Below are 11,014 nucleotides of genomic sequence, written 5' to 3' on the forward strand. Positions count from 1 at the left end.
CGACCCAGACACCTCCTAGACCCAGACAACTCCCAGACCCAGGCACCCTCCCAGACCCAGAACCCCCCCTGACCCAGACACCCTCCAGTCCCAGACACCCGCAGACCCAGAACCCCCCTTGACCCAGGCACCCCCCCAGACCCAGAACCCCCCCTGACCCAGCAACCACCCAGTCCCAGACACCCCCGATCCAGAACCCCGCTGACCCAGACATCCCCCCAGTCCCAGACACGCCCCAGACCCAGACACCCACCCTGACCCAGATACCCCCCCAGACCCAGTCACCCCCCATGACCCAGACACCCCCAGACCGACACCCCCCCAGACCCAGAATCCCCAGAAAACCCCAGATCCAGACACCTCCCCCAGACCCAGAAATCCCCCCCGACACAGACACCTCCCAGACCCAGATGACTCAGACCCCTCCCCAGACCCAGACCCTCCAGACACCCCCCCCCGACCCAGGCACCTCCTAGACCCAGACACCTCCCAGACTCAGACACCCCCAGACCCAGACACCCCCCTGATCCAGAACCCCCCTGACCCAGACACCCCCCCAGTCCCAGACACGCCACACACCCAGACACACCCCCCTGACCCAGACACCCCCCCAGTCCCAGACACGCCACACACCCAGACACACCCTCCTGACCCAGACACCCCCCTGACCCAGAAACCCCCCCCAGACGCAGACACTCTCAGACCCAGACACCCCCCCAGACCCAGACACCCCCCAGACCCAGACACCCCGCGATCCAGACACCCCCAGACCCAGAACCCACCGACCCAGAACCCCCCGACCCAGACACCTCCCAGACCCAGACACCCCCACCGACCCAGACACCCCCAAGATCCAGATACCCCCAGGCCCAGAACGTCCCCGACCCAGAAACCCCAGACCCAGAACGCCCCCAGACCCAGAAACCCCAGACCCAAACATCCCCCCGACCCAGGTACTCCCCCAACCCACACCCCCCCGACCCAGAATTCCCCGACCTAGACACAGCCACCCCCCCGACCGAGAACCCCCCAGACCCAGAACGCCCCCCTGACCCAGAACCCCCAGACCCAGACACCCCCTCCCCGACCCAGGCACTCCCTAGACCCAGAAACCCCCCAACCCAGACAGCCCACAGACCCAAACCCAGACACCCCCCCCTCGACTCAGACAACCCTCCGACCCAGACACCCACCCAGTCCCAACAACGCCCCAGACCCAGACACCCCTCCCCCCCCCGACCCAGACAACCCCCAGACCCAGACACCCCCCCCGACCCAGACACCGCCCCCCCCCCCCCAGACCCAGACACCCCTCCGACCCAGACACTCTCAGACCCAGACACCCCCAAGGCCCAGACACCCTCCCGGCCCAGACTCCCCCAGATCCAGACACCCCCAGACCCAGACACCCCAGACCCAGAACGCCCCCGACCCAGAAACCACAGACCCAAACACCCCCCCGACCCAGACACCCCCCCAACCCACACCCCACCGCAGACCCAGAACCCACCTCTGACCCAGACACAGCCACTCCCCCGACCCAGAACCCCCCCAGACCCAGAATGCCCACCCAACCCAGAACCCCCATACCCAGACACCCCCTCCCCAACCCAGACATCTCCTAGACCCAGAACACCCCCCCCCGACCCAGGCACCCCCTAGACCCAAACCCAGACACCCCCCCCGACCCAGAACCACCCTGACCCAGCCACCACTGCCGACCCAGAACCCCCCGGACCCAGACACCCTCCCCAACCTAGACACCCCCTAGACCCAGACACCCCCCCCCAACCCGACACACCCCCGGCCCAGTCACCACCCCAGACCCAGACACTCCCCCCACCGACCCAGACAACCCCTAGACCCAGAACACCCCAGACCCAGACACACCCCAGACGCAGACAACCCCCAGACCCAGAAACCCCCCCTGTCTCAGACACCCCCCAGTCCCAGAAACGCCCCGACCCAGAAACCACCCAGACCAAGACACCCCCCCAATCCACACACCCTCCAGACCCAGATACCCCCAGACCCAGATACCCCTAGACCCAGGACCCCCAGACCCAGACACCCCCAGACCCAGACATCCCCAGACCCAGAACCCCCCCCGACCCAGACACCCACCAATCCCAGAAAACCTCTGACCCAGACACCCCAGACCAAGACACCCCCCCCAACCCAGACATCCCCAGACCCAGACATCCCCCAGACCCAGAAATCCCCCCGACACAGACACCTCACAGACCCAGATGACCCAAACACCCCCCAGATCCCCCCCGCCCGACCCATATACCCCCAGACCCAGACACCCCCTAGAACCAGATATTCCCCTGATCCAGACACCTCCCAGAACCAGATGACCCAGACGCAGACGCCCCAGATCCCCCCCACCAGACCCAGACACCCCCCCGACCCAGACACCTCCTAGACGCAAACAACTCCCAGACCCGGCCCCCCCCCAGACCCAGAACCCCCCCTGACCCAGACACCCCCCCAGTCCCAGTCAACCCCCGACCCAGAAATCACCCAGTCCCAGACACCCCCGATCGAGAACCCCCCTGACCCAGACATCCCCCCAGTCCCAGACACGCCCCAGACCCAGACACCCCCCCCTGACCCAGACACCCCCCAGACCCAGTCACCCCTCCTGACCGAGACACCCCCCAGACCCAGACACCCCCCTGACCCAGAATCCCCAGAAAACCCCAGATCCAGACACCTCCCCCAGACCCAGAAATCCTCCCGACACAGACACCTCCCAGACCCAGATGACCCAGACGCCACCCCAGACCCAGACCCCCAGATACCCCCTAGACCCAGACACCCCCTAGACCCAGACACCCCCAGACCCAGACACCCCCGAGACCCAGTAATCCCCCGACCCAGACACCTCCCAGACCCAGATGCCCCAGATCCCCGCCCCGAGACCCAGACACCCCCCCCCGACCCAGACACGTCTGAGACGCAGACAACTCCCAGACCCAGACACCCCCCCAGACGCAGAAACCCCCCCTGACCCGGACATCCCCCAGTCCCAGACACCCCCCCGACCCAGAAACCACCCAGACCCAGACAACCCCCCCCCGATCCAGAACCTCCCTGACCCAGACACCCCCAGACCCAGGATCCCCAGAAAACCCCAGACCCAGCCACCTCCCAGATCCAGACACCTCCCCCAGACCCAGACACCTCCTAGACCCAGATGACCCAGACCTCCCCCCGCAGACCCAGACACCCCGGGTCCACCCCCCCAGACCCAGACACCCCCGGCGAGGGGTAGTCAGCGAGGAGGGGATCAGTGAGGGGGGCTCAGCGAGGGGGGGATCGGCGGGGGAGCGGGGGAGGGGGGATTGGAGAGGGGGGGATCGGCGGGGGAGTGGGATCGGCAAGGGGGGGATCGGCGGGGGAGGTGGGATCGGCGAGGGGGGGATCGGCAGGGGAGGGGAGATCGGTGAGGGAGGGATCGGCAGCAGAGGGGAGGATCGGCGAGGGGGGGATCAACGTGGGAGGGGGGATCAGTGAGGGGGGGATCGGCGGGGGAGGGGGGATCAGCGAGGGGGGGGTCAGCGGGGGGATCGGCGGGGGAGCAGGGTCTTCGGGGGAGGGGGATATACACAGTTTTCAAAGAGAAAAATCAAGGGTGACATCACAGGGCAGCAGGTAGGTGATTGGTTAGTGAGAACTAGTTTTTTTGTCTCTAGGCTAAATAAGAAACTGTAAATTGCTGTAACTTTATTAAATTAGTAACTAAACTAGATAAACTAATTTAGTAAGAAACCTAAAATAATTAATAAAAAATAATTAATTAACTAATCAAATAAATAAAGAGTAGATAGACAAGTCCGGGCAGATGGTGTGCCTTAACTGCAGCATGTGGGAGTTTGTGGAGAGCATCGTGATTCCGAACTACCACATCTCGAGGAACTGCGGCTCAGAGTTGTTGAGCTGGAATACGAGGTGCAGACATTGCGGGGCATCAGGGAGACAGAGAGTTACCTGGACACTTTGTTCCAGGAGGCATGAGAACATAAGAACATAATTGGAGCAGGAGTAGGCCATTTGGCCCCTTGAGCCTGCTCCACCATTCAATAAGATCATGGCTGATCTGATCATGGACACTTCCCAGCCCGCTCCCCTTATCGCTCAAATATCTGTCTATCTCCGCCTTAAATGTATTCGATGGCCCAGTCGCCACAGCTCTCTGGCGCAGCGAATTCCACAGATTCACATCCCTCTGAGAGAAGAAATTCCTCCTCATCTCAGTTTTAAATGGGCGGTCCCTTATTCTGAAACTATGCTCACTAGTTTTAGATTCCCCTATGAGTGGAAATATCCTCCCTGCATCCACCTTGTCGAGCCCCCTCATTATTTTATATGTTTCAATAAGATCACCTCTCATTCTTCTGAACTCCAATGAGTAGAGGCCCAATCTACTCAACCTTTCTTCATAAGTCAACCCCCTCATCTCCGGAATCAACCTAGTGAACCTTCTCTGAACAGCCTCCAATGCAAGTATATCCTTCCTTAAAAAAGACCAAAACTGTACGCAGTACTCCAGGTGTGGCCTCACCATTGCCCTGTACAGTTGTAGCAGGACTTCTCTGCTTTTATACTCTATTCCCCTTGCAATAAAGGCCAACATTCCATTGGCCTTCCTGATCACTTGCTGTACCTGCATACTAACTTTGTGTTTCATGCACAAGGACCCCCAGGTCCCTCTGTACTGCAGCATTTTGCAATTTTTTCTCCATTTAAATTATAATTTGCTTTTCTATTTTTTCTGCCAAAGTGGGTAACCTCACACTTTCCCACATTATACTCCATCTGCCAAATTTTTGCCCACTTACTTAGCCTGTCTGTATCTCTTTCCAGATTTTTTGTGTCCTTCTCACAACTTGCTTTCCCACCCATCTTTGTATCATCAGCAAACTTGGCTACATCCCTTCATCCAAGTCATTAATATAGATTGTAAATAGTTGAGGCCCCAGCACCGATCCCTGCTAGTTACTGTTTGCCAACCAGAAAATGACCCATTTATCCCGACTCTCTCTGGTTTCTGTTAGCTAGTCAATCCTCTATCCATGCTAATATATTACCACAGGCAGTCACACCCCTTCAGTTAAGTAGTACTTTAGAGTTCGGAAATGGTCAGGAACAGGAGGGTGTGACCCTGAGTGAGGCAGGTATGGGGACCCCGGATGTAGTGTTAGAGGAGCCTCAGCCCTTGACCTTGTCCAACAGGTATGAAGTACTTGCTGCCTTTGTGGATGAGAAAAAGGACTGCAGGGAGGATGGGCAAACTGACCACAGCGTCGTGGTACAGGGGGGCATCGAAGTGGGGAGAGTAAAAGGGAATGTGGTAGTGGTAAGGGACAGTATAGTCAGGGGGATAGATGCTGTTCTCTGCAGCTGTGACCAGGAGTTCTGGAGGTTGTATTCCTTGTCCGGTGCCAGGGTTAACAATATCTCCTCGCGGCTGGAGAACTTGGAGTGGGAGGGGGAGGATCTAGTGGTCATGGTCCACGTAGGAACCAACGACATTGGTAGAACTAGGAATGAGGTTCTGCTGAGAAAGTTTGAGCAGCGAGGACCGAAATTAAAAAGCAAAACCTCGAAGGTAATAATCGCTGGATTGTTACCTGAGCTACGCGCAAATTGGTATAGGGACAAACAGATTAGAGTTAAACGCATGGTGGTGTGGCAGGCTGGGGTCTCAGTTCATGGGGCACTGGCACCAGTACTAGGGAAAGAGGGAGCTGTTCCTGGCGAATCGAATAACGTGGGCTGTAGATGAGGCTTTAAATTAAAAAAGTGGGGGTTGAGGTCAGGTGTGGGGAAATTTAGAAATCTAGAGAAAGGTCAAGGCAATAGAGCAGTAGCGATTTGGGTAAAAATAAACAGCGTGTGACAGAAAGGGGCAGAGAGTTTAACGGTAGCAGTGCAGCAGAGAATAAGGACAAAGCAGGGAATTAGATGAATTAGATTAGGGAATAGTGGCACAAATAGAGATAAATGGGTTTAAAGTAATAGCCATTGCAGAGATGTAGTTGCAAGGTGACCAAGGTTGGGAACTAAATGTTCCAGAGTACTTGACGTTTTGAAAAGACAGGCAGAATGGTAAAGGAGGGGGTGGGGGGTAGCCCTGATAATAAAGGATGATATAAGGACAGTAGTGAGAAAGGATCTCGGCTCGGAAGATCAGGAAGTAGAATCAGTATGGGTGGAGATAAGGAATAACAAGGCGAAAAAACACCGGTGGGACTAGTATATAGCCCCCCACACAGTAGCTATACTGTTGGGCAGAATATTAATCGAGAAATAGTAGGAGCTTGTAACAAAGGTAATGCAATAATCATGGGGGACATTAATCTTCATATAGACTGGTCAAATCAAATTGGCAAAGGTAGTCTGGAGGACGAGTTCATGGAATGCATGCGGGACAGTTTCCTAGAACAATACATCATGGACCCAACCAGGGAACAGGCTGTTTTAGATCTTGTATCATGCTGTGGCTCAGTTGGTAGCACACTCGCCTCAGAATCAGAAGGTTGTGGGTTCAAGGCCTACTCCAGGGAGTTAAGCACATAAATCTAGGCTGATACTCCAGTGCAGTGCTGGGGGTGTGCTGCACTGTCAGAGGTGCTGTCTTTCAGATGAGATGTTGAACCAAGGCCCCGTGATCCCATGGCACTTTTTCGAAGAAGAGCATGGGAGTTATCCCCGGTGTCCTAGCCAATATTTATCCCTCAATCAACATAACAAAAAAGTTTATCTGGTTATTATCACATTGCTATTTGTGGGAACTTGGAAAATTGGCTGCTGCATTTCCCATATTACAACAGTGACTACACATCAACAAGTGCTTGATCGGCTGTAAAGTGATTTGAGATGGCTGGTGGTCATGAAAGGCGTTATATAAATGCAAGTCTTAACTTCTAGCGTGTAATGAGACATGGTTAATTAGCAATCTCATAGTAAAGGACAGAGTGATCATATGATAGAAATTCACATTAAGTTTGAGAGTGACTTACCTAAATCCAAAACTAGTCTTAAACTTAAATAAAGCCAATTACGTAGGTATGAGGGGTGAGTTGGCTAAGATAGATTGGAAAAAGTCTTGCTACTATTGTACCGGGCCTTGGTGAGACCACATCTGGAGTATTGTGCAGTTTTGGTCTCCTTATCCAAGGAAGGATATACGTGCCTTGGAGGCGGTACAACAGATTGATTCCTAGGATGGGAGGGCTGTCTTATGAGAGATTATGTAGAATGGGCCAATACTCTCTGAAGTTTGAAGAATGAGAGGTGATCTCACCGGAACATACAAGATTCTGAGGGGGATTGAAAAGGTAGATGCAGGGAGGATGTTTCCCCCGGGCTGGAGAGTCTACAGCCAGGGGTCACAGTCACAGGATAAGGGGTCGGCCATTTAGGACCGAGATGAGGAGGAATTTCTTCACTCACGAGGGCGGTGATTCTCTGCAATTCTCTGCCCCAGAGGGCTGTGGAGGCTCAGTCTTTGAGGATATTCAAGACCGAGATCAGTAGATTTTTGGATATTAAAGGAATGATGGGATATGGGGATAGTGCAGGAAAGTGGAGTTGAGGTAAAAGGTCAGCCATAATCTCATTGAATGGCACAGCAGTTTCGAGGGGCCGTGTGTCCGACTCCTGCTCCTATTTCTTATGTTCACTCAAATGTAAAGGGACAAGGGGTTGTCACTGAAATACCGACAACAGTCACCTTCCGCTCCGGTACTCCCGGACAAGCCGCGCACCCTGATTAGCGTTTGCGCACAGTTTTGCCGCAGTCAGGCGCGGGGCCTTAGGCGCCTCACACAAGATGGCGGCGGCCCGAGCCTTAATCGCCTCACACAAGATGGCGGAGGCCAGAGCTTTAATCGCCCCACACAAGATGGCGGAGGCCAGGGCCGCCGCGCCTCACACAAGATGGCGGAGGCCGGAGCTTTAATCGCCCCACACAAGATGGCGGAGGCCAGGGCCGTCGCGCCTCACACAAGATGGCGGCGGCCGGAGCCTTAATCACCTCACGCAAGATGGCGACGGTTGGGAGCTGGCGTGCAGTACTGGGCCCTGCGGTCCGGGCCGGGGCGGGCTGCCTGAACGGGAAGGGCTCGCTCCCGGGGTGAGTGCATGGGCTGGGCAGCGGTGGTCTGTATCACCGGCCCGTCCCCCGATCCCCGGCCAGGGTTGTGCGCTGGGCCCACGGCTTGCGGAGTGTCAGGGGGTGCGCGAGGGGGCTGACGGCTGGGGTCTGTGGGGGAGACTGGGACTGGGGGTAGTAAGGGTTTGTGGGGTAAACATAGAAACATAGAAAATAGGTGCAGGAGTAGGCCATTCGGCCCTTCGAGCCTGCACCGCCATTCAATAAGATCATGGCTGATTATTTCCTCAGTACCCCTTTCCTGCTTTTTCTCCATACCCTTTTCCCTTTAGCCGTAAGGGCCATATCTAACTCCCTCTTGAATATATCCAATGAACTGGCATCAACAACTCTCTGCGGCAGGGAATTCCACAGGTTAACAACTCTCTGAGTGAAGAAGTTTCTCCTCATCTCAGTCCTAAATGGCCTGCCCCTTATCCTAAGACTATGTCCCCTGGTTCTGGACTTCCCCAACATCGGGAACATTCTTCCTGCATCTAACCTGTCCCGTCCCGTCAGAATCTTATATGTTTCTATGAGATTCCCTCTCATCCTTCTAAACTCCAGTGAATACAGGCCCAGTTGATCCAGTCTCTCCTCATATGTCAGTCCTGCCATCCCGGGAATCAGTTTGGTGAACCTTCGCTGCACTCCCTCAATAGCAAGAACGTCCTTCCTCAGATTAGGAGACCAAAACTGAACACAATATTCCAGGTGGGGCTTCAATAAGGCCCTGTACAACTGCAGTAAGACCTCCCTGTTCCTATACTCAAATCCCCTTGCTATCAAGGCCAACTTTCAATGACTGATGAACCATGACACTCAGGTCTCGCTGCACCTCCCCTTTTCCTAATCTGTCGCCATTCAGATAATATTCTGCCTTCGTGTTTTTGTCCCCAAAGTGGATAACCTCACATTTATCCACATTATACTGCATCTGCCATGTATTTGCCCACTCACCTAACTTGTCCGAATCACCCTGCAGCATCTTAGCGTCCTCCTCACAGCTCACACCGCCAGCCAGTTTAGTGTCATCTGCAAACTTGGAGATATTACACTCAACTCCTTCATCTAAATCATTAATGTATATTGTAAATAGCTGGGGTCCCAGCACTGAGCCCTGCGGCACCCCACTAGTCACTGCCTGCCATTCTGAAAAGGACCCGTTTATCCCGACTCTCTGCTTCCTGTCTGCCAACCAGTTCTCTATCCACGTCAGTACATTACCCCCAATAACATGTGCTTTAATTTGGCACACCAATCTCTTGTGTGGGACCTTGTCAAAAGCCTTTTGAAAGTCCAAATACACCACATCCACTGGTTCTCTTATGTCCACTCTGCTAGTTACATCCTGAAAAAATTCCAGAAGATTTGTCAAGCATGATTTCCCTTTCATAAATCCATGCTGACTTGGTCCGATCCGGTCACTGCTTTCCAAATGTGCTGCTATTTCATCCTTAATAATTGATTCCAACATTTTCCCCACTACTGATGTCAGGCTGACCGGTCTATAATTACCTGTTTTCTCTCTCCCTCCTTTTTTAAAAAGTGGTGTTACATTAGCTACCCTCCAGTCCATAGACACTGATCCAGAGTCAATAGATCACCAATATATCCACTATTTCGAGGGCCACTTCCTTAAGTACTCTGGGATGTAGACTATCAGGCAGGAGACAGGGTTTGTGTGGTAGATGGGGACTGTCTGTGGTGGAGACAGGGACTGGCAGTAGACAGGAACTGTGGGGGAGACTGGGTCTGTGGGGAAGGCAGGTACTGGGGGTAGTCAGGGTCTGTGGGGGAGACTGGGTCGGTGGCGGGGGGGAGACGGGGTCTGTGTGGGGGGGTGGGGGGGACAGGAACTGGGGTGAGATGGGGGACTGTGGGGGGGAGGAGAGAGACAGGGTTTTTTGGGGGGGGATAGAGACAGGGGACTGTGGGGGGAGACAGGTTGAGGACCGGGGGGTGGCGGGAGTTGGGATTGCGGGGCCCTGAATGCTGGGATTAAACGAGTGCGATGTCCCCAGGGTGGTGCCGGTGCGCTGGTCTCGCTACAATCCCTATTATCTGGAGCCTGAGATCAGCAAGGAGCGGCACCGGACCCCCGGCCGCCGAGCTGGGTCCGGAGGAGAAGGCCGCACTGGACCTCAAGGCCGTTAGTCCGATAAAGGCCTCGCCAAACAACCGGACCAGCAGTGTCTTCAGTGACCCCCTGATCAGGTCAGTGATCCCCGGAGAATCATCCCCGCCAAACCCCCACCCCCACCCTCTCCCCCTCACCCGCTCCCCTCACACCCTCCCCCCTCACCCCCCATCCCCTCACCCCCCATCCCCTCACCCTCTACCCCTCACCCTCTACCCCTCACCCTCTACCCCTCACCCTCTACCCCTCACCCTCTACCCCTCACCCTCTACCCTCACCCTCTACCCCTCACCCTCTACCCCTCACCCTCTACCCCTCACCCTCTACCCCTCACCCTCTACCCCTCACCCTCTACCCCTCACCCTCTACCCCTCACCCCCTCACCCCCTCACCCCCTCACTCCCTCACCCCCTCACTCCCTCACTCCTTCCCTCCCTCTCTCCCCCTTCCCTCCCCCCACCTCCCCCTTCCCTCCCCACTCCCCCTTCCCTCCCCCACTCCCCCTTCCCTCCCCCACTCCCCCTTCCCTCCCCCACTCCCCCTTCCCTCCCCCCCTCCCCCTTCCCTCCCCCCTCCCCCTTCCCTCCCCCCCTCCCCCCCTCCCCCTTCCCTCCCCCCCTCCCCCTTCCCTCCCCCCCCCCTCGCCCCCTCCCCTTCCCTCGCCCCCTCCCCCTTCCTTCGCCCCCTCCCCCTTCCCTCGCCCCCCCCCC

At 56.0% G+C, this 11,014-nt stretch overlaps 1 pseudogene; it reads left to right on the forward strand.

Annotated features, from left to right (window-relative positions):
- The first annotated feature begins 7,874 nt into the window (after positions 1-7,874).
- LOC139226187 (small ribosomal subunit protein uS7m-like) overlaps positions 7,875-11,014 on the forward strand; it is a 3,589-nt pseudogene continuing 449 nt past the window's right edge.

This window comes from Pristiophorus japonicus, chromosome 16, assembly GCF_044704955.1.
Source record: "Pristiophorus japonicus isolate sPriJap1 chromosome 16, sPriJap1.hap1, whole genome shotgun sequence".
NCBI classification, from domain to species: Eukaryota; Metazoa; Chordata; class Chondrichthyes; family Pristiophoridae; genus Pristiophorus; species Pristiophorus japonicus.